The sequence below is a fragment of the Monomorium pharaonis genome, chromosome 11 (genome assembly GCF_013373865.1).
Source record: "Monomorium pharaonis isolate MP-MQ-018 chromosome 11, ASM1337386v2, whole genome shotgun sequence".
Taxonomy (NCBI): Eukaryota; Metazoa; Arthropoda; class Insecta; order Hymenoptera; family Formicidae; genus Monomorium; species Monomorium pharaonis.
This window is the reverse complement of record NC_050477.1, coordinates 9,025,864-9,051,075: the sequence shown is the minus strand read 5'-3', so window position 1 is coordinate 9,051,075 and position 25,212 is coordinate 9,025,864. Positions and strand designations below refer to the sequence as shown.

At 39.3% G+C, this 25,212-nt stretch overlaps 1 long non-coding RNA gene across 6 annotated transcripts in view; it reads right to left on the bottom strand.

The window, feature by feature from the left end:
• LOC105835530 overlaps positions 1–25,212 on the bottom strand; it is a 286,578-nt gene that overhangs the window by 178,780 nt on the left and 82,586 nt on the right. For all 6 annotated transcript variants that reach the window (XR_004965065.1, XR_004965064.1, XR_004965063.1 and 3 more), the window contains one exon: positions 13,072–13,169. This is a non-coding gene — a long non-coding RNA (steroid receptor seven-up, isoforms B/C). The remainder of the gene's footprint in view (positions 1–13,071; positions 13,170–25,212) is intronic.

Here is a 25,212-nt window from a genome sequence, read left to right as displayed (position 1 = left end):
TCGGCGACATTTGCATCCGTAACAGCTGCAGCGAAACGGTAACTCGACGATTTTTACGACGGGAGTCAAAGTTCGCGCGTTACCTCTGCCGCAAGCCAATCGCCGCCGATGGCCGATGCTGCGGCGCATTGTCGTCGACGATAAGCATACGCGAATGTACGCCGAATTAGCATAGGCCACGCACATGCGTATTTATTTGCTCATTAACGCCGGCTGACCTCATCCTCGTGGAGAAAAAGAGGATGTGGCGCGTGAAACAGAAGAAGAAAGAGAAAGGACAAAAAAAAAGAAAAGGCGTGCCCAAGAAACGTGTAGAATAGAAGAATGAAATAGGATATACTGCACAGACTAAAGCTACCTCAAATAAATATTACATCTCTTAAATCATAAAATAAAGATATAGTTTTATGAGAATTACAAGTGTCAGATACAAAATGTACATACATGTTCGTGTCATTCAATATTAGGAACATGTTTTCGCACATTTAAGACACGGTTGTTATTAATTATAATTATAAGAAAAAATTTTCAAATATATAACGTCTACATTCACAATAAATATAATAATTGCATTATGTAATATGTATGCGTGCTTAATTATTATTATATTTTAATGTTTTATTTTGCGTCAACATTTCCTCGTCTAAAAGCATTTTACTTTCTACGCTTTCTACAGATTCTTCCCTCTTTTCAATTCTGCATTCCGTTCTTCCTCTCTTTTCCCTTTCCACCTCTAATCTCTTCCTCTATGTTCACACATTCCACGTTACAGGAGATCATTATTCATTATTAAAGTTTATCCGTATATTATCATCGAAATAATTAATCCGATTGCGCCATACTTGCAAATAATAAACATACTAGGGAGAAAAAGAAATATGCACGGGCACGGATTCCAATGATTCTCCGACGCATCGTGGAGGCCGGGCGTGCAAATAACGCCCGTAATGAACTCGATCAAAGATGACCGACGACGCGTCCTGATGCATGTCGCCATCGTCGTCTCGCTAGAATTTTATAAATCGTTATTCAAACGAGCGGACGACCACGCTAAAACGTACGTACGTTCGCGCGTCTCCGCGCGTTTGCGTGCGCGCGAACGCATCGAGGATGCGGTTCTATTATCCAGAGTCTGCTGTCGTTGTGCAACGGGGAGGAAAGGTCGCGTATTCATTCGTCGCGACGAGATGCATAGTGAGTCTCGCGCGGGGAGAAAAAATCGTGGCGGCCGCTCAATGGCCATCTCAATGGTCTCGCCAGGTGGTTTATGAAGCCGGAGCGGAAAATAGGTGTCGCGTCTATCAACCGGGACGGAAAAATCCGCGCTGTTTCTCTCCCGTCGCGTGCTCGCCCCTCGTCGGTGCCTGCCAGTTGACCTCTCGATGCGCAGTACGCGTCCAATTTACGATAGTGATTTGAATTTGAATTGAACGCGCGAGTAGGCGGCATTGTTCTTCCGCTTCCCGGTCTAATTATAGGACTGGCGAAATTCAACCCTGATCCCCATTAAACTTAATAAACTGTAAGAATAGGAACAAAATAACAAAAGAAGGCAATTACTTAAAAAGAATATTTTATGCTGCTACGAATATTTACGTAACTCGTGTCGTGACAGAAACTGATTGCATTACTGGAGACTAATGATAAAATTGAATATTCGATATTTTCGAGTGAATCACGAGAATGTATTCCTAAAAACATTTTTAATTGCAAACTGTAACTAAATTTTAACTAATGCTGAATTACATATAAGATTTATGCGTAAATACGTGTCATTTTTAGATAATAAAAAAAATATATATATATATAATAAAGCGTTATACCAATAAGATGTTTTTTATTTTTTATTATATCTCGTTTAGATATTTCGGTAATTAATTCGCTTCATGTGCAAGCTATTTATTGTCTGCTCTCGGAATTTTCTTGGAATGTTCTGTGATAGGAAATGAGATCTTACGAGGAGCGAAGAAACATATGACAACGAAGACTCCGATTTCGGGTCCAGGATACGCTCGTAGACGCGATTGCCGCACGTGTTTCTACCGTTATCGTCGACTAATAAATCGGTCTAAGACAGTTCTAAATCCCGCACTTGGAAAAAAACATCTGCCGATGCCAATGCCCTTAAATATCGGAGTTTGCATCGTACTAAATATTGTGAATATTGTGACAGTGGATGTGTATTAGAATATTCATGCCGTCCAGGCTACGATGTTATCGCGAAAAATCAGGTTGAATGTTTAACATTACGATTAAAATATTAACTTAAACAGAAAGTGTTTCAAACAAAATAATTGAACAAGTCAAATATAATTAGTTTTTATCGGATACTAACGAGCTAATTAAATCGTAATTGAGTTTTAAATGATTAAACTCGACTCATATCACGCACGTTGCTTAAATTTCATTAATTAATAATTTAATTATCAAGAAAAATTGAAGGGAAAAAAATCACGCGTAAAGCAAAGATCAGACTATTAAAAAAAAAGTAATAAACACCTCCGTGTCTACTTTCGTCTCTTTGCTTTATGAAGAACTGAAGTCTTATCGAATGATTCAAGTCAAATTATAGAGAAGAGGCACAGAGCAAAACAGCGGAGGGCGAGAGGTAGAGAAAGCGATAGGGAGGCGGGGAGGAGCGCAAAAGGGAAAGAGAAAGACAGAAATCCCGCTTAAAATAGGGAGCAATAAATTGTCCACTATCTTCGCCGGGTTAAACACATTAAAGCGTCTTGAGATAAGGCGGCCTGGCGGCCCGTTTGTTCGCAGGGTTGCCGGCGAGCGGCATGAAGGACTGCGGCGTGTTATCCGCGCCGCGAAAAGAGAGGCGCCCGGCACGCAGAAGCGAGATGAAGAGTGTACTGGAGAGGACCCTCGCTATTATTCTTGCCACCGGTGGTTGGCGTTACACTCTTGCGCGCGTTCTGGCACGAGCTCTAAGCACGCCACCACCGCAATGGCCATCGAGCGCGCGCCTTCTAACACACCCGTCGACCCGACGGGGCATATCGGCCATGATTTCAAGGCATGCGCCGTGAGAGACGCCACCAGATGAGGTAGGAAGTATCCCTCTACCGAAAGCACTCCTGGTGCTCGAACCCGAAAGGAACGAGAAGCCCGTTTCGAGTTTCGCGCGACAAGTGTCGGGACACTTACTGACTTGGGCCACTTCGAAAATGAACAAAAAGAAAAAAATCCTATAACGTACTCCAATTAAAGATATACTTGACTTCAGGAAATTCTTCAAACTCTTCAATTTTTGCGATTAATACATTTCATTTCTTCTTGACACATATGTCGTGCAAAAAAGATCGAATTGTGATTAAAATGTTTAAAAATATCTCTATTTTAAAAATAACTGTAAATATTAATAAAGTTTGAAGAAAAAATCAAATGCTTAAAAATAATAATTATAAACAAAATATATTAGTAATTTGATATTCGAAATATTTTGTTTGCGCGTTAAATAAGTATTTTAAAAAAGTTATTAATTCGTGATATTAATAAAGACAAGATTATGTGATATATTTCCCCGTTTTCTTTTAACAGTTATTATAAGGCTCAAGAGGAATCTACGATAATACATCTGCGCTTCCTTGGCTCGCATCTCGACAAACTCGGAATAAAATGCAAAGAAAAATCGCTCAGGCGACAGTCGCGCAGGCTGCGCACGACGGCATTTTTCTGCGCGTCCCGAAGGGTTAAATTTAAGTTCGTGCGGATAATGCGGGCGACAGACGGCGCCGTTTTGAGTGGAAAACGGGGAGAAACAGACGAGGAGGCACTGAACGCCCGGTGTCTCTCACGAATTCGCAATTACTCCGCAATTAAGAAGCGATTATTTTGCATAGACGAAGACGACGCCGGGCGTCAACGTCGAGCCGCGTCGCGCCGCGCCGCGTGTCACCAAGAACTTACGCCCGAATAATATTTTAACGAGCCTCGTAATCCGATTCCCGCGCACCAGGAACCTTCCTCCTTTCCGTCCGATCTCGCGCGGCGAGGGTGAAAGGAAAAAGGTACTTTGCATATTCGCCACTCTTTCCCCTCTCCTAATGTCGTCCTCGAGACGATTAGTGGCGGGATCTAAAAGGAAGGAAAGGCCATTATCCGGCACGATATATAGCCTTCTTTCATAATTGCACGTATTGAAAGATAACGTTAGGAAAATTGTGAATTCCTCGAGCAAAGCAATCCCAAAGCGCATCATCCATTGGTATCAACCATTCGAGTATCAGCTAGCAGTTGGGTTAATTTTATAGCTTGCTTTTAAGAAATAATGATGACAATTTCGCAACTTAATTTTAATAGAAAGATATTAATTTTCTTCTTCACTGTTCATCTTGGCACTCTTGACGCCATTATCGTGAAAGCTCGCGGACTTCAAAGCTACGAGCAACATTGCTTCCTGGTATTTCAGTCGCTAAGCTCGTCGTAATGACAACGTTCCCTTTTTCCCCGAGTGGAGTCTTTAAATCGGTTCTCGGTAGTCGTATTGAGTCCGAACTATTTCTTTTCGCGCCCTTCATGCTCTGTCAGTGACACGATTGCCTTAATATAACTAGTAATCGTAAATTTTCGCACAATATTTGTAAGGATTCTTATTTTAAAGTCGTTAAAAAGATGCGAATAAAAGATGTGAAGATTCGTATGTTTTTTTAGAGAAAACAAATTTTTGAAAATTTGATAATAATTTGTGCTATTTATCAATTTAGATATTGTGTATTCAATTACAGTTCCATTAACATATAAATGAGATAAAATTTTCCGTGATATGTGTATAAAGAATTCCATTGTGCATTTATAAGTATTAATAAATATATACAAAACAAAGATTGAAAGAGAAAAATGTTTTTAGACATTAATTTTTTTAATTATAATTAAATAAAAACAAATAATTATTAGTTAGCAACACAAAATAAAAACTGCTTTTTTACAATAATTAATAAATAAAATTTAAAATGTAATAACGTGTAATTTGAATTATAATTTTAGAACTTAAGAGCAAATTAATTTAAAAAACCTATTAGACGCAAAATAATCTAAAAAAATTGGATCTAGTAGAAGGAATTTGAGACATTTAATAGATATGTAAGAGAATCGAGGAAGAAGAAGATGAATCAATTTCACGAGCAACACGTACGACGGTTACGAGCAGTTGCAAACGTGACTCGTGACGCGTGACAGATATGAAGCAACTGTGTTACACCAAACGCATACGTATGCACACCGAATGCACTCGAGTCCATTAATTAACGGTAATAAACCGCGTAAATGGTACAAATAATATTCCTGCTGCCCTGCCCGTTCCTTCCTCGCGTTCTAATTGCCTTTAGACGGTTTAAGTGCCTTCTTTTTCTTATCGCGATTAAAAGAGCAAAATCTCAAAGTTGATTCAGTCTGCGTTTTCTTCACTCATTTACAGCAATTGAGTTGAATTTTTAGTCATATTCTCCGCAGCGTCTTTATTCTAGATGTACATTCGTATAAAAATAGCGGTTTCTATAGATCTGTTACTTTTATAATTTTTCTTCTTTCAATTTTTTTCTTTCTAATTCGATTAAAGAAATATTCTAATATTAAATTGATAAATATTTGTAAGATTATAATTATACGTATATAAGTTTCATAATTAGTTTGATGCAAATAAAATTGCATGAATTGCATTTGTTTCAGAAAAATTTTCATTCAATAAAGACGTTGATTAATCAACGTCTGGTAGTTTAAACGTAGAATACTTACGGACATACGGATATTTTTGTTATTCGAGCACTCTAAATTTATGTTGAGCCTTTATCCTTTAAAATTCACGTAGAAAAATTAATGTAAAATCATTTTTTACACATATAAATCATCTTCTACATTAAATTTAAAGTAATTTTAAAATATTTAGTTTAACGTAAAAATTCGAAGATAGCATTAATAAATAATACATGTTATGGCATAAATAAACATTTTTTAATAATTCATTCATAAAATGTTTCTTCTGATAAATAAAATGTGCAAAAAGAACTTTGTTCTACTTCATTCATTGCTTCACTCCGAAATGAAAAGCTCAAGTTCGTAATTGTTCTGCGTTAAGGATATAGCGACTGTTAATGGGTTAGTATATATAATCACTTGTGTGATTTATATAGAACCTCGCAACGAAACGAGTTTTTACATTACCAGACACAATAGTCTCCTCACGTCGCACGTAACACCGGGCAGTTATATCGTTGCGGACGAACAAAGTGAGCCCGCCAGTCTCGCCATCCATTCAAGCCCTCCCTCGCAAAGGACGTACCGGCGAGTAACTTTACAAAGGGACAGAAAGAAACGGTTGGGGGCAAGGTAGATGAGCCACGGAGTTATCTTGGCGATTCGGTAATATCGCGACGGTCGACAAATTAGCGTTAATCCCGGGTCGTTAGTAAGATCGATGTCTGGATTTCACTTAAAGGCGACCGAGAACCGTTGGAGGGAGGAGAATCGTTGTCATTGCCGTCGTCGTCCTGGTCGTAATGAAGTGAGTCGACGAATGACCGGCCGATATAACTCTCGGACCAGAACAAAATATATATTCCAGGAGACCGCAGAAGAGATCCGAGAAGGGAGAGGAAGGCGGGAAAAGGAAAGAGAAAGCTGACGACGAGTGAGTTGGAGCACCCTATACGATAGCCACGGATCAATCCACCCCTTGGTCATCCGCCCTTGGTTCACTCTTGTTCTCTCTTTTTCTTCCTCTCCCTTCTCATTCCCATCTTCACGCGCGGTCTAAGGCTACAACCCCAGAGTCCAGCCCCGCTGGATTATCGACTATCGAGGGTCGCCGGATATATTCCGACAACGACTTTTCCGGTCGAATTTCAACGCGTCTTTCTTTCTTTCTCTCTTTCTCGCTATCTCGTTTCTTTTTCTTTTTTTTTAGAGACAAATGCGATTGTTTTTCGCTATGAGAATCTTTCTAAGCAATATTGAAATTTTAATTTTGTGTCACACTTGAAAACTTGGGACAATTATGAGATTGACTGTATGAGAATTGTACGAGTTACATGGTGAGTTTATTAGAATGTTATAAAAGAATTCTATAAAAGATTTCCCTAAGAATTTTTAAAAATTGTATTCAAAATTCCAAATAAACTAAAAAAATTTTTTTTTTAATTTGAGTTAAAATATTTTTTAAATATTATAATTTTTCAATTAAAAATTCGCAAATTACACAAGAATATATATGGACGAGTATACAATTATTTATTCAGTTTTGCATTATCAAAAAGAAATGATTAAAAAAAAAATACTTTTGTTATAAAAAGAAACAGAATTTAAATTTAAAAGTGTAATTCAAAAAATTTCCTTAACTATTAATAAAACTCCATGAAAAGTCATAATTTTCAAGGATTAAAAATTAATTCTCTGTTCATGCTGCAAAATATCTCAAATATTTCAGATCAATGAGCAAAACTAAAAAAAGACATTGCAACATAATTTGTAAAACACAGTGATGAATTATATTCTTTGAAATATGAAGATGCAAAATCACGTATAAAAAGTCTGTAAATTGACGAATATATCACACGATCTGATTAATGGATCAAATTATCTTTGGTACATGCCAAACGGCTCAATATGTCGCGGTTACTTTTAGTAACAAAAAAAAAAACCGAAGTGGGAATGCCAAAGAGAAAATGGTTTAAGTGGCAACAAAAGGCTTACGAGCGATCTAAAAAAGAAAATCGTCAATAACGACTCGCATATACTATCCGTGGAATGCCCACTCGCTCGCGGTCGCCGGTTCTGTTTTCGAGAGGGTCGTATCTCGCGGTCGTATTCCGTCGGGCCCTTCTAGCCGGGCTATCTTGATCTCGTCGAAGAGAGCACGAGCGCGTCAGTCTCGCATCTGCGGATTCGGCACGGTACGGCCTAAAAGGAGAAGAGCGAACCGATGACACGCCGCCCCGGGACAGAATCTTCCAAGGGGCTCGATCGGCTGTCCCTGCCCCGTTCCTCTCTAACGTTCGCCGCGCGCTCTTTCTAGTCGTTCCGTTTCTTCTTCTTGTTCGTCTTCTTCCTCTTTTCTCCTACCTTCGTTCTTCTCCGCGCGAGCCTCGTCGCTCCGAAGAGACCTTCTTATTCGTTCGTTCGCCCTAACTTTTACGAGCATCTTCCAGCGAGAGAGTTCCGTAATTGCCTCTTTAGCGGTACCCCTGGTACTTCTTGGTCCGGACCGAGAAGGCATCGGGAGATAGAGTCGAGTGGTTTCCCTCTCCCGTTCTCCTACCTTCATACCTTCATACTGCCTCTGTGTTTCTTCCCTGTTCTCGCCCTTTCCCTAGCTACCTCCCGACCAGCCTCCTTGCGCCTCACTTTACTTTCGTAGGTACGTCGCGAAACGCGAAAAGCGACGCTATTGCGAGAACTTTGTATCTTGTTTGACATCGTTCAAGTTGCATCGCGGTGATGTCGCATCGCTCGACGGCGGTGGCGGACGGTTCGCTCGCGGCAACGAGGCTGATAAAATCGAAAGCGAAAGACGGTAGAGCCTCACGGAAACTTTCGATGTCCGACCTTCGAGACTCGCGTAACGACATCGATATAGTATTATATAGATACATAAGTGCAATAATTCTTTGTAAAATTTTGCAAAATTATTTAAAAATTTGTTTAAAATAGAACTAAAAAATAAAGAATTATGGAGAATTAAAATCATTGATAGTCTATTATCTGTGTATACTTCAAATCCGTACAATATTCAAAATATTAGAAATAGAAATGATAAAGCTTTTTACGAATATATATAATGATGGTTAAAAAAGAAAAATGTTATGTTTAAAAAACTTATCTTTAGCTATTTGTACCTTTATCGTGGATTTAAATCAATTAACCATATGATAAGCATATGAACAGAAAAAATAAACCGCAAGAGACAGAGAAGTCGGACGAGCGAGTACATGAAATCAACGGAGGCCAGAGATCGAATCCTCTGCGAGGGAGTCAAGCGGAGAGAAAGAAGAGAGATGGATATAAGGCACGTGCTCGACTTTAGCATCTTGCAGTCATAATCGAGTAACACTCCACGCGTCAGCGATACGGTGCAGCATCCAGGCCGAAGGCGCCATTGCCGATAGAGGCTGCGATATCGGTGAACAAGTAAAGAGGAAAAAGAGGGTGGAGGAAGATGGCGGGTGAAAAGAGCGAGGAGTGTATGCACTTTCTCGAAGCATCTACTCATCTCTTCACGTCGACGCGACTCCGCCCGTCCTGCACGTTCCACTCCCGTTCCATTCTCGTGGCAACCCGCGCGATGTGCTTTTAACGCTCAAGTGTCCATGAATTGTCCACGAGAGCCTTTCCTTTTCTTTCCTTCCCGAGTTTCATGTCACCATGAATCACGAGATACTCGCGAATCAATCTCATCTTTCCGCACATCGATTTCCGAATAAACACAGTTCTCGTTACGTCTTGTGTCTGTATTAGATAAATTTTATAATATATTTTACAAATGTGCTTTATTTTAAATAAAATTTTCAATCAAAACTTGAGTTATATTAAAAGATTTCTTTCTCTAATAATTCCAAAAAGAGATATCCGATAAGAATTTCCTTATTACGTAAGTAATGAATCTTAGAGATGATAATAAAAACTGTACTAGAGAATATTCGATAAATAATAACAGAATATATCAGTAGAAATTCAAATAGCGTTACAAGTCGTTCGATAATGATGTATACGACAAATAACGTCGCGCGAAATATGCTTTAGGCTCTTGCGGGGAAGTGCCAGCGAGATAATATTGTGCCATTTCCTTATACGCAAGCGTCTCCAAGTGGGACGATAATATGTTGTGCAACGACGGGCCCCGGAGCACAGAAGAGAGGTTGTCTTCATTGGCATAACAAATTTCAAGTGCCCGAGGTGAAAATTGTCAATTGTCGTGAATGTGACCGGCGTACCGCATGGCGTTTACAACTAGTTGGCTCGCATACTGCCTAAACAATCTCAATAAATCCCTTAATTTAAATGGCAAATGGTGTTTACAGCAAAGCTATCGTCGCTAAAGCTTACCATTGTGGATTGTATGCAACTTTCATCGCGAACATCATAACAATCAAATTCAAGGATTATTGGAAGATCTTTCATTCTCTCTCTCGCTCTCTCTCTCTCTCTCTCTCTCTCGTAAACTTTTTCATGAGTTTAAAATGGATCCATTTACGCTTTTCGAGAACGACAAAACACTGATAGCGTATTATCAATTACACTTTGCGCTCTTATCGGCAATCACGAGAATGTTCCTCTCTTCAATTAACCAATCGACGAAAAGTGGTGGAACATGCGTCGGGAGAAACGAAATATTCACCAATGGCAATAATGTAGTTATATTAATTTACAATTTAAAATTTTGTTAATAATCACGCGCAAAGGGAAAATTAATTAAATTAAAATTTGCGGGATTGAACCAGTATTTCTGTCATCGAGTTTTTTCCCGACTTTCCCCGTAAAAATTATTTCAGCCTCTAAATAATTGGCGATTCGCATCGGAGATTCGCCGTCATAAATCGTCGATAAGGGAATGCTTGATCCGGTTGTAAATTATTCGGCGCAATAAAATAAGGGCAAAAGAGCGGCTCGCACAAAGTCACATATCCTTCCGCCGGGATCCTGAAAGAGAACGAACAGGCTCGCGGAAAATATTTCTCGTGATATGGGAACTCGAATTTATCACAAACGCACTGCGTTTTAACGGTTAGCGCCTTTAAAAGGAAATTACATCCAAAGTAATATCCGCCGTGATGCGTATTGAATTCGGCGCGTTTCATTACCATTACGTGATTTAAATTTATTATCGGCCGCGATCATCGTCGGACTTTAAAATCGTCGCGTCAATCCGGCGACGCGCATCCGACGCATCGACGCGCTTATCCGCTCTTCTCTCTGTAATCCGCATTGATAATTACGCGTATATAATAATAATTATATATCATCAATGTGATAATTTGATAACATAAGATTAAAAGTCCAAAAGTCCAAATTAGATCAACAAAAATAGTTGCAAATCAATTACGATTAAGTCGTATTAACATATAAAATTAATACTATTATGCACTGAAAGACTATCTGTACATGTACGTAATAATTACTATACAGCAATTGTTCTGCATTAGAAACTTTTGACTGCCTAATAAATTTACTTTCAAGTTATGATTGTAAAAGGTTTTCCTATATTAAAAATAAAATAGAAAATGTGTATGTCAAAACACATATGATGTAACAAATAAAAGACAATGCATAAGACATAAAAAATTTTGCAATAAAATAATTGGTTGGATAAGAAAAATCTCTTTATCGGAGATGAAAATTTTTCAAAATATCGCTTCTTTTTTTATGCAATCGAGACGCTGCGCTGTGTCGGTTCGAAAAGCTGGCTGCAATGATCGATATACGAGAAAGGAAATTCGATATCGTTCAGTCTACTCCGTTGACGTATAGTCCTCGGAAAAGACCCCGCATGTACCTGCTGACATGGCATATTGCGACAATGAACCGGCGATGCTCACCTGGCTTTTTCGATGAGATCGTCGAACAATACTGTCATGTCAAGTTCTCTCGCGCCGTCTTATATTGGTTGGTGATTTTAAGCCATTTAAGATAGTTAGAACACAATATACAGGGCCACTTAAAAAGTATGTCGGTTACAAAGTGTTACATTTAAAATCTTTCAACATATTTCATAAGTCAAATATAAAAAGGAATAAAATCATAAATTAAAAATAAAATTCAAGATAAAGTTGAAGACACAGAACTAACTTTACTTTAAAAAAGTTAGAATCTCTTGTGTCAGATCGCGTTTTCGCGCGGTTAAATCTGTCGTCGATTTCATTCCGGTTAAATTACCTCTGGCATAAGCTCTTTAAAAGCGTATATCCTCTATATCTATTAATTTCAGGTGTCATACGCGCCGTATCTAGTTGAAAGATAAATGAAGTACATGCAGCCGCGTTCCTATCTACGGTACAATATTTAGATAACTGTTCGCCTCAAGATGTTACAACTTACGAGCGGCCAGGAAGAAGTCACCGCTAAGATGACGTTTCCAAGATGATCTCGCGAAGACGAAGAGGCGTAACAGTCCGCGCGATCGCGGAGTTGCTCGTTGCTCTCTTCGCTCTTTCATCGAGACGAACGCGACAAACTCGTGCGGTTGTCCCGCGGCCGTTTTCTCTCGATGTTTCCGGCAACGCAGCAACGCGCGCGTTCCGGACCGATAAATAAGCGCGCTGAATAGTCTCCGCTCCGGCCGCGAAGGATAGGCGCCTTTCTCCGCGAGATATGATTGATCGCGCATCGGTCCTTCGCGTGCGTGCACTCACGCGCCCGCGCGCGCGCGCGCGCGAGTGCTCTTTCTCTCAGAGATAACGCACGCTTGGTAATATTATTATATTTCGACGTATGTATGTATATATGATGGCGGTGATTGCGCCGACGAATATCGACAGACACTTTGAATCGCGACTGGAAAGCGCCGCGACATAATAAGCCTATTGTAAGGAGTTCGATCCACGCGCCGCGCGGACAATCCTTTTCCTCTTCGCCGCGCCGCGTCGTCGCGCGGGGAATCGATCACGTTCGCGATACAAGCAAACTCGACCATCGCGAGTAGACGCTCGACTATCAGTTCAATCAAATCGATCTTTCAGCTTTCCACGTTGGCGAAGGGACACGCGATCGCGAGTCACCGCGGAGCGACGGTCCAGGAAAGGATGCACCGTTCCGGCGTTGCACCGACAATCGCGATGATCTTCTCCGCTATCTTCCCGGATGACCTCGCGATACACTGTCACATATTGCGATAAGTACGTTACGATATTGGCCGACGAGATCGAATGAATAGATCGGCGGGAGGGAAGATAAAGGAAAGACAATGAAAATGACATCGAGAATGGGTATACGCGAGCGTGCCGCAAGGATAAAGCGACGATAAGGGGGGAGGGAAAAGAACGCGGAGCTCGTAACCGTGCCGCAGCTATTTCTGAATCTTTAGTCGGTTTACAAGTAGCGGGGTCACGGGCCGCCCCATAAAGAAGCATGACTTACATTGCTGCTATGTGGGCGCGCACCACGAAAGTCTGCCATCTATCTCCAAGGCTCGCCCAACCTCCTGCCTCTGGATGCCCATCCGTTGTTCCGCCGTTCTGTGGAAGAAAGAAAGGTGGAGGATCAGAGCGAGGAGTCTGGGCTTTCGCCGGACGAAGGAATATAAAAAAAGAGAGAGAGAGAGAAAGAGAACGGTCTGGCCCCCTCCCCCTTTCCCCAGCCCCGGTATACGATCGTCGTCGCGACCGAGGCATAGATAGTATACGACCCTGCCGATCCCTTACGCGAAATCCTCGTCGATTTACGTTACCTCTTGGTGAATGCAATCGATTCTTTTTATGTAAAGTTACGCTATCAATTGTAAATATGAAATAAGAATTAGTGATATATAAGTGATATTTTTTCGTGTAACGAGAGAGAACTCGATTTTTATATCTTATTTAATGCAAAATAAAATTGTTTATTGCTCAGAGAGATAACTATGTAATATGTGTAGCAATATACATACAAGAAAAAAATTCTGATTAAACTATAAAGTCACATAAATAAAGCATAAAAACAAACGATATATTCCTAATATTTCTGATATCGTGAATGTCAAAATAGATATTTGCTATCTATAATTTTGATACCAGTAGAGAATATTTCATAAGATTTCGAAGAGAATACCATAGATATAAAAAATTAATGATAAAGATTAGTAATGAAATTTAATTTAACAGTAATATCTGCTTAAAAAGTATCATTTTCAGGAAGATGTAAAGTCATAGTTTGTCTGTTAGTCGATATCTTCTAGACTCACAGTGACTTGCAATTCAAAACCATCCTCGCAAGAAGCGAGAGCAAGAAAACGTATGCGCAAAGAACAAAAGGCAAATAGGCAGAGCGCACGAGGAACGTCTCCTCGGTCAATAGTCCAAGCTACGTGCGAGGGAAGAAACGCCTATCTCGAGTTCCGCAGCCACGCCGTCTGGGTGGCGAGAGACAGAGAGGCGAAGAAAAGAGGCGCGAGGAGACAAAACGGGGATCCTCTCTCGTGGCGTGGACGCCGCGCGCGAGACTATAAGGAAGAACCTCTTAATCGGGGACCCGGACCTCTGCAGGGCACCGAGGTCTTACCCTCGTGGCTCACCCAGAGGCACGGTGTATCTCGACAAGGCTGACCCCCAACCCCACCACACGCCGTCACCCACGGGCCATCATCGTCGATCACCAGCGGAAGAGGAACGCGCCTCCAGGCGCTTCTCGGTTCACTTCCCATCGGCTTTGCCCCGCATTCGTGTAATCAGCCGACGATGACCCTTTAGTGCCCAGAGCATGTATACCCAAGGCAGCCGACGGATGATCGCTCGTGCGTCGCGCGATCAGACTCGTGTTGTCTCTCCTCTCTCGATTAAATGCCAGATGCGACTCACGCAACTTCAAGATGCAACGTGTGCATCGTATACTTTCGAGAAGTCGAGTGATAGTAGCAGTTAGCAATCTGTTGTTTACAAAATACATTCTTTTAATTTGACAAGAGTTCAGATACTTGATAATCTTGTATGGAAAATCTGATTAAGAGAAGTAAAACTAAGATCGTACTCTCTATTTATGCTTATTGTAAAATAAAAATAAATGGAGTAATTAAAACGATATCCGTTCGTGTCTTTCCTTCCATTTCTTCTTATATTAAAATTTCATTTAGAAATTGACATAATATACTAAAATTTAATTAAAATATTAGGTATATCGTTAAACATCAGAAAAATAATAGAGGAAATTAAATCTATTTTATTTTCATGTCTGTAATAAAATATTTATAACGTTCATATATTTCCTCTCATATTTCCTTAATGTAAAATATTTTAGCAGCATATATCTAATCTGTAAGGAAATTCATAATTTCTTTATAACTCACAAAATTTATTACGTCAAATTTGCATTTAATTATCAAATGTTTAAAAATCAATATAATCCCAAGTGCATGAATCTCATAAAAAATATATACTGACAATATTCGTCTGCAGAGTAACGTGTCGTAACTCGCAATGGCTTCGCCATTTGGAAAAGTTTGCGATCCTTTTCACCATTGATGGCGCGCGGTTTTACAGATCGAAACTCCGTCGCTAATTCGGCCAGCTTATTTCTTTTCCTGAATCCCTTTTACCGTTTTTTTCCGAGTCGACGGCGAGGGTGGAATCCCATCTACTCCTGTCGCAACTATCTAGACCATGCGAGACTCCGTGTCAGTTTTTTAATCCTGTGCCGACGTAGTCGACTTTTTTCTTCCGACTAATTCTATACCGAAGCCGCCCTCCTCCGGTCTCGTTCCTTTAACTCTCTTCTTCCGGCCTGCGATGGTCACATAAATATCTCGTGGAAGATGTCCGTTCCGCGGTACGTAATAAAATATGCTGGTCGCATCGTAAATCCCGACCCGAACATAGGTATTTACAAACTGGTGGGCTAAGCGCAGCACTATTTCATCGAAACAACGACGTCGCGACGTGATCAATATGGACAAGGGATCGTCAAGACAATCAATTCGTTCTTGCCATCACAGAAAATTTTATTATTTGTTCATTATGTAATCACACCCCTCATCTAAGAACATTTTAATTTAATATATAAAATATAAACCTGTTGTGAACATATTTATTAATATATAAAATGTAAGAGATACGAATCAAAAACGGTACCTTAATCCAATAAAAATTTCCAAATTTTTAATAAATAATTTAAAAAACTGACACAATATATGTGTAATTTATTGAAGATAAGGCAATTAAATTCTGTAAAAACAGAAGAATAAATAAATTTGTTTACACATGTTGCACACATTTATATAAATATATTATATTCTTTTTTCTCTGCTATGTTTTTCAACAAGTTATTTTTCAAATTTAAATTTTTAGATATTTGAAATGCTGGATAACTACAAAATATTATTACAGATAAATCTGCAAAAGTAAAAAAAAGTTATGCCACCTCAATAAGTAATAATAATTCCCACCCGCTAATTTTCATCGTCTTTCAATTTTCTTCTCATTGCTTTATATTCATCGCTATTTACGCACTACCAATATCACGCGATCCTGTATAACACGAGAATTACAGGAAAGTACCACAAGTAGAGAAAGAGAGAGAAACAACTGTGCGCGGTGGCACGGTCCGGTAGATGCACATTGTACCAGAGGGACCACGAAGACAACAAATCCATCATCTCCGGTGGGAGAGAGGCTGAAAGGGCTCCACCACGGTAGCGCACTCTGTGTAATTGTTGCCCCGGCCCCCGGTGGCCCGGTCTCTACCCCCATGCCATCCCTGATGGGCTGCCACTCTCTCTCTCTCTCCTTCTCTCATCATCGCTATCGTCATCGTTGTCGTGGCTTCGTTCCTCGTAATATTTCAACGTTTATATATATTACCAAGTTTTACAAACGTTTAAAATATAACCTGTGAGAGGCCACTAAGAAGAAAACGGAAAACGAGGGAGAATAGTAGGGAGGGGATTAAAGGGGTATCGGAGATATGGTGGTGTTGCGGTGTACCGGTGTTCCATTGTTCATCCACCACAACTCGTGCAGCTTTCGGATCTCCCAGTTGGACCTCCCTCTTTCTCCCTACACCCCCGTCTCTTTCCAGCCATTCTTTCCTCTTTCTCTCGCATTTACATCGGACATTACGTATGTGCCTTCGCGCGATGACACGGGCCATTGAATATACCCGACTTTCGTGCGCTCTTCTCTCTTCTTCTCCCCTTCCTCTCTTCTGCAGATCGACTGTCCAACCTCTCGACTAAACCTCTCCCTCCCACCTCTCTTCCTCTCTCTCTTTCACTCACTCACTTTCCGCTCGTGAATAAACGTGGACGCAAAAGAAGTATCTCTGAATGAGCGGTACCTACGGACACTATGGAGTTTCCCTGTTATTAGCATCCACTCTGTCTCTCAGTACGCGGCCACGAAGCGAAAGCTGAGCGGTCATTATGGAGATTGAAACATCGTTCGAGTGATGCGTTTCGTTCGTCCCTTTTCTCTCCTTTCTTCCTTCTGCCTCATTCCCATTTCCATTCTCGTTTGCTGATTCGAGGTCATGTAATCATGCGAATAGATAAAATCATATCGGCAAACGACATGAAAAATAATTTTTAATAGTGACAATTTTACAGATGAATTTTAAGTAGTTCTTCAAACATTAGTTTAAACATTTTATGACGTTAGAATTCTTTGCATCTTAAAATTTTCCAATTGTTAAATGTTAAGTCTCGAAGTAAGAAAGTAATAAAATGAAATAAAATCGTCTTTAATGTAATAATAAATAAGTTTGTAATGTGAGTCGTTAATTTCTTAGTACAAAATTTATTTCGTTATAAAGAATTTGATTATCTAATATTTATTAAAATATTAGATCATTTAAAATAAAGAATTCTGAAGAATTTGAGTTTAGGACTTGATATTCTTGCAGCTCAAAACTCTGTGCTTAAGTCAAGCACTAAATTTGAAAGAATTTTGACTTCTTCATAGCTGTTTTGAAACAGCTGACATATTCATGCTTAGTTTCTTGACGGCATAAACATGATGATTTACGCGACGTCCGATGGTTATCCGATAACTCATCCTATGCGAATGCGTGGATGGAATATGTGGAGTCTCGTAATCCGTCAGCGACGGTTGCAGCAATACAACCAGAGCCGTCATTAGTCAAGAATGCGTTGACTACAGTGCCCATTCTAACATTGCGTATCATAATAGCACTGCGTTACTCGCATGCATTGCCATCATTTGTTAATAATAAAATAAAAATCGTACCTGCTAACTATCGTATGCGTAATAAGATATAGCAGTTTAATATATTCCATCAGAAAATTACGTTTTGTTTTTTTACAAATAATAATAATAAACTTAAATGCAATAAAAAATAAAAAAAAAGATATTACTTATAATTTACATATAAATCACACACAAAAAAAAATAAAATGTTTATAAAATATTTTAAATAATATTTTAAATAATAAAATTATAAGACTTTCGTTTTTATCGATACACATGCCACAGGCTAAAAAAATGAGTAAATAAAGTAATTTGTTAAACAAATGAATGTCTTGTTTCCGTGTATAAACGTAATAATGAAGAACATATATACGTGTCGATATCAAACCACCATATTTCCAACATGTCATAACCGTATTCTCGTGAATCCTAATAATCTACAGACAACCTCGATTTCAGATTGTCATACCTCAGAAGACGCAACTAAAATGACACAACACTGCAAAGAAGTTGTACTTTCAGAAGTTACTGTCTCGAGAGTTGCATTATTGAAAGTCGTAATGTCAGAATCTCGCGAAATACGATTTAGCAAAGTCGTTCGACTCGCGTGCCCATAAAAGTACGTAAACAGAATCTCAATCTCGAAAGTCCCAAAGGGATAAACTCGCAGTTTCATGTAACCGACAACACAATTCCACGCGGCGGCGCGGCGCACACGCGAGTTGCACACTTTCGCTATTTTTAATCTGAACAGTTTCGCTGTCACGAGACTTGCAGAAGTTGCTTTCTTCAGAAGTCGCAGTTTTGTGAACGGACACGTGTCCCACGTCTGGGCCTCGCGCGCGCAAAGGGGTCCGTCGTGCCCGTGACAGCCTAAGGATCCTTCCCCGGGCTTGGACATGCAATTAACCGTCGGCTACACTTCTTCGGGGTGAGCGGGGCGAGAGAGCAGCGATTCTCAACCGGCTAATTCGCGGTGCGATATTGGATCCGGATAGTCGAGGTACCTTCGGGATCTTTTCGTCGCTCGGGAGAAACACGGCCGGTGCGGTGCTTCGAACCGCGCCAAGATACCCATCCCCATAAAAGCTTCCATGCATGTCAAGCATTATACGACCACGTTACTATTAAATACGTCAAAGCCCCGTATGTTTATTGCATATTGGATGCCGTGCACTTCGACTCGCCCTGCCGGTCCTCGTAACCCGAACCGATCGCCATTGTCGGTAAGGGACTCGTCTCTCGTGAGCTCTCTCTCTCTCTCTCTCTCTCTCTCTCTCTCTCTCTCTCAAACTCGCTGTCTCTTTCTCCCTCTCGCTATCGTCCTTTGCCTCCAACCCACCGATCCTTCGTTCACCGACTCGACGGAAATGACCTCGGTGCTGTCTCCGCGCGTCTGCTTGCGATGACCGGCCGTTCACGAGCTCGCACGTCGATGCATCGATAGGAGTTGATAGGGATGCGTTGTAAATTATTCCGCGTTGCATGGTCAATCTGTGCCAAAACGTTTATGTTCCACCTATCTTTACACCTAGCAACAAACTAAATACCTATATCTTTAAAGGAAAAAAAAATACCTACTCAGAGAATACCTATGATTATCGTTATTATTTAAATATTTATTTCAGCAAACTTAAGAAGCAAAATTTTAATTTCTCTTTACCATATCAAAATGCTAAAATATTGTTTGTGAAAACATATGTTTCCTGAAGGTAACACCTTTCAATCTTAAATTTTAATAATCTCGAAACAACATGGCAATTTTATTAAAATACCATAATATTGCAGATTTTTCTTTTTGAAAGGGAAAAGGGAATATGTGAAAAAAGAAAAAAATTATTCAAAGTTTCCTTTTGTCCGAATGTCTCACGAATACATAACTACAGGACGACATTCTCCGCTCGCTCTCCGTCAATTCGAGATATCTCGATGAAACGCGGGATCGACGGACACCCCGCTATGGACGTTGCTGCGAGGTTTGACCGAAAAAACGCTCAAGTCCGCTCTTATTATTCAGGATTTCGGGCCGTTCGACAGAGATACGGTGAATTATGCATGGTCAGTCCCGCGGCGTCGCGCCGCGCCGACTTTTTCCCATGCATGCCATGCATATGCCGGGGTGATAGATGGATGTGTCAATTTCATCGGAGCTCGGTATCGATACGAGCCAGGGTTATCTTCATCGACTCGAAGATTACGATACGCTTACTCGCGCATCCAGACACAAGCGAGCGAGTCATTTTCCTTGGAGCGATAAATCTTCACCGCCAACACCGATATAGCTGACGTTGAATCCGCAACCATGAAAGGATCGACCATTGAACATCGTTATCCTACTCGGGCATTTTTTGCCGTCAAATCCGCGAGCAACTAAGTTGCCATCCATTACGGGATCTGCGTTGTCGTAAAAAGAAATCGCGGATTGCAACAAGATGATTGCGTTTCATTAATCCGTTAAATATTATGCAAATCGATTTGCTGATGCTTGTTGACTTTGTCAAACGAGTATAAGTATAGAAACGGCTGGATATATCTTCGTACATTATTATTAAGAATCGGAATGAGTAAATTGCAAAACTTGAATATCAATCTTTAGTACATCTCGACATATTCAAATTTCATGTATACCTAAAAGTCAAAATCTGTTTATATTACTTTCTGACACAGGTGAAAGAGTGTGAAAGTTTAGTCTTTCGGCGCATCTGATTTTCAAGACATAAATCGCGCGCGCGACTTCAGGACGCTACTTCAGGACGAGTAGAACGATCTGTAGAGCGAGCAAGGGGGCGGTCCCCCTTTCTCCTCGAGACCACTATCGTAAAGTCGAAGCTTTATCACCTGCCGTCATCCGCCCGCGACGTAGATGAAAATCTCCCCTACCTCGGCAGGTTTTTTTCAAAGCTCGTGACTACTTGTTAAACGTCGTCCGTCGGCCTCCACTTACGCGCAGTACTTACGATAGCATCGATGCCGCCGACCGACTGATCGTGGTTTCATTTAATTTTTCTATTAAAATACATTTATACATTTATATACTGCTGATTTCCGGTGAGTCTTCGATCGTTTGCTTTTATTGATTTAACCGAACTGAAATTATGTCGACAAGCACAACTGTTTTCGAGATATGTAAAATTTGAAAGTAAAATACTTTTCTAATGAATAAACGTACAAATAAAAATTTTCTCATTTAAAATGTGTCTATTGGTTTCATTTTAATATTAAAATATCTTTCCAAATTCCTCACTTTTCTGTTTTATTTAATGAAAGAAAGTTATCTATATCTAAATATTCTAAAATCTGTAATCACCGTAAAGTTTAGCACGTTATTTTATGTGAATAAATGTAAGTATTACAGTATATTTGTCACGTGAAAACTTTATTTAGTGGCAAAAAGTGCACTCTCTAACTCGGTATACTTCGTTATGGAAATGTTTCCAACTTATGAATACTGGCAACGACCGTGCGAAACTCTTCTCTCTCTTTTGCTCTCGTTTTCTCTCCTCTTTCTTCGTATTCCTATAAACGCTCGGTTGAACGCGTCAACGTGGATTACAGCACGCCCAAAACACAATGACAAGCTCCTCGGAACCCTGCAACAAGGTCGGGTCACTCATTGGATGGGCCCTACGAAGGGCGCGCGATATTCTCGGTACAAAGTATTCCTCGTGCGGAATATTCAATGGAGCTAAAGAAATTAGAGCAGGGCAAAACCGACCGTGCTTATTAATATCGGTTACTTTTTCATAAAGTCTGAGATCAATAAACTATAACACAATTTGTGTTGATAAAATAGTTAAAAAAATAATAATAATATATTCATAATAGCATTTAACAATTATGCGCGCAAAATATAATTGTGTAAAATTTAAATATAATAAAAAATATGGATAATTGAATTATTTATTATAATCCAGATATGTCTTTCTTTAAAATTAATAACATAATCATTATACATATATGTATAAAAGTAAAATTTACAATATTATATAATTCACACGCACAAAACAAAGATATATTGTTAAAGACAGAGAAATGTTTCTCGTAATTCAACCTCGTAATTTATTTTAAAAAAAATAAAAAGAAATTTTAGTATATTTTATATTTACGTTTATAATTAATACGTTTATTTATTATATTGTAAAATTATAAATTTAAAAATAAATATTATTTATCAAAGATTGTCGAAAAACTTTCAATAAAAAACGTTAAAGTTTCAACTACAAAAAGTTTTCATTAAAATGATATTTTATGTTATGAAATTCTTTCTATAAATTACTTGAATTAATTTATTAATTAATTTTGTTTTTATTTTGTTTTCAATATTTGCATTCACATATATTATACAGACAAAATTTAGAACTTTTTGCACAATTTTAAACTGCTGATTTACGTCACGTTTTATTTTGTGACTGTGGTATTAAATAAAATATACCTGGTGTAAAGCATAAAAAGTAAATTCTCACCTTTAACATTACTTGTGAAAAATTACTGATTTTGTGTATGATTATATTTTGATGATTTGTCTTCTCTGAAGTCAATCACGACCCGAAAAAAATTCGGTGCAACGGAACACTGTGCTGTTCGCTTTTGTTGGGGAACTTCTACAGTCACACTTGCATATATAATAATGGAATAAAACCGAGGGGTGCCACGCCGCCTTTATGCGGGAAATTTACTATAAAGCTGGCAAAATCACCGACGACGAGTCGCCCCTCGGCCCGTCCGGCATACGAAACTCAAATGGTCATCGTAAATAGAAAATCCGTTTTTTCTTTTTCCTCTCTCTCTTTCTCTCCCTGCATATGCGAAAAGTGCCAGAGTTTATTCATATTATGTCGTTGCCTCGTCGCAAGCAACGTACGGATCGAGCTTTTCGTTAGAGGGGCCGCCGTATTCCCCCAGTCGTTCGCTCGTATTTTGCACCCGCGTAAAGCATCCGCCACCACGAAATCGTTATCGTTTACATATCGCGAGAGTACTTTATCCTCGACCATATCTCGTGCCCATTTTTCGGAATTCGGCATTATTCGAATAATTTAGTATCGCCATTTGCCTAAATGATTATACGGACAACTATTTCTGTGTTTCGATAATATGTTCGTATAATTAGTTATTATATGCATCGCAGATTATTCGAATATTACGCAGATAATTTAATCTCAATGATTATATGGATAATTATTAACTACTTTAATAACTACTTTAATAACTACTTTATATGTATATGTTAACTATTTTATACGTAATCTTTTTCTTTAGTTTAGCGCAGTAAATCTTGAAAATAAACAGATTTTTTTGTATCCGCATATATATTTTTTAAAATAATAATTGTACTTTTGTGTATATTTTTATTTTTATCCAACTGTCTTTGCATGCTATATTCATCTGCTACTTCAGTATATATGAATATAAACATGTACGGACTTTAATTTCCGCAATTTTCCATCCCTTTATTAATCTGGTAACCGTCATACAAATTTTCACCTCACAAGTAAAAACTAAATACTCAATTTTATTTTGATTTTTAGGTCATTGATTAAAACTAAAAATTTTGAAGGGAGGGGGGCAGAGGTAATATCTCTTTATAAAAACAAAACTAAAAAAACATAAAACAAAATAAAATAAATCTTTGCATTTTTAGAAAATAAATATGTCTATATTAAAAATACGATTTAATTAAAGTATATCTGAAAATTTAACTGGATACAAATCTGAAATGTTATAGTGTCTTGTTATATTGTCAAAATAATTTTGAAATCTTTATCTAAATATTCTGAATAAAAATAAAAAATATTTTTAAATAAAAGAAAAAATTTTAAAGATTGCTAATTTAAAAACATATAAAATTACGTTTCGTTATAAAGACGCGGTAAGCGTGGTTTGTGGTCTTCTTCGCATAAATGCTCGAACTTTTGTTGCGTGTTCAATCTTATTTTACATCGTTTCTGAAATAATTATAAATGATATAACGGCCGACGCACAGCGCGATTAGAGCGGCCCGACAAGAGACGAAAGAAGAAAGATAGAGAAACAAAATGAGCACCGTGTAACATGGAATTAATTTCCATAGCGCGTCGGGCCGGGGTTCCAATGAATAACAATAAAGCGCGAGAGCATACGACACCGCACGCATGCCCACAATCCGGGGCAGATCGTTACGCGCGACATTAACTTTCGGCTTAGCCTCGTTTATGCAAATCCCGCCGTGGCATCTGTTTTCGCCTGCAGTTAGCAGAATACGTTTTTCGTTCTCGTAACCCGCTCCGTCGCGCGCGGTGTCTCCGTTTATTTTATTATAATCTTTTTTTCGCCGCCCGGTCAAGACCGTCCGTTCGATGCGACCACCGGTCAGTCCTGACATCATCGTCCCTCTTATCCTCACGGGCCCCTTTTGCCCCGCGCGAATACCCCGCGTGTTGGGGCCTCGTGCATTCTCCGTCGTCCGTCGTCGTCCGTCGTCCTGAGAGTTCATGGGTTCAGACAGATGCGAGCTGAGCGCTAACGAGAACAATTAGGAGTTCCACTTTGCGCTCTCTAGGCTCTCTCGGTTTCTCTCTAAAAATAAACATGGCCACTTAATAGCTCGCTCCGTCATAACTCGCGCAGATGCGAGCCCGTCTTATATTATTCCCACGAAAGGCCCCGCGTTTCTCCGAATGCACCACCAAAGTGCCACCAACTTCTCTCCTTCCTCCTCTTTCTTTTTCACGGCTCTCTTGCCGGCTTTCGGCGACGACTTCCACGGGCGACGTCTTTATCGGAGATCGTGGAATCACCACGAGCCGGCTAAAAATATTTTATGAACGAAAATTGGCGGACACCCGCACGCGCAAGACACACGAAGAATGCGATCTGCCGACTCGGAGCACTTGTGCTTCCTCAAATACTCATTAACGAATACTAAAATAACGATCAATTTGTAGAGATTCCTAACAATTGAGAATGATACAACATGCCGTTTCGTAGAAACTAAGAATTATATAATGCGAAGAAAGCTGCGGACAAATCTAGAAGATGCAGTACCGTTTAACTTGAAAGAAACATATTAATAATATCCTAAAAGTGTACACATAATTCCAGTATATTTTAATTATTAATATATATATATTGAGTAATAAACTTAAATAAAGGAATTTTATTTAAATGTGTATTTATATAATATATCTGTCCCTTTTTTCTATCCTGGTAATTTTTACGATTGATCTTCGAAATTATTTAACTCGCTCGGAGAACGAGAACTCGCGGACGTCAATTGCGTTATTCGATAAGTAATAATGACGGTTATCAGGCCATTCTCGGCTCGATGGTTCGTTTAGCGGCTCAGTTTTTTCCCCGTCGCGAGCCTTATCCAACCGTCGATATACTTATCTACGGTAATAATTCACCG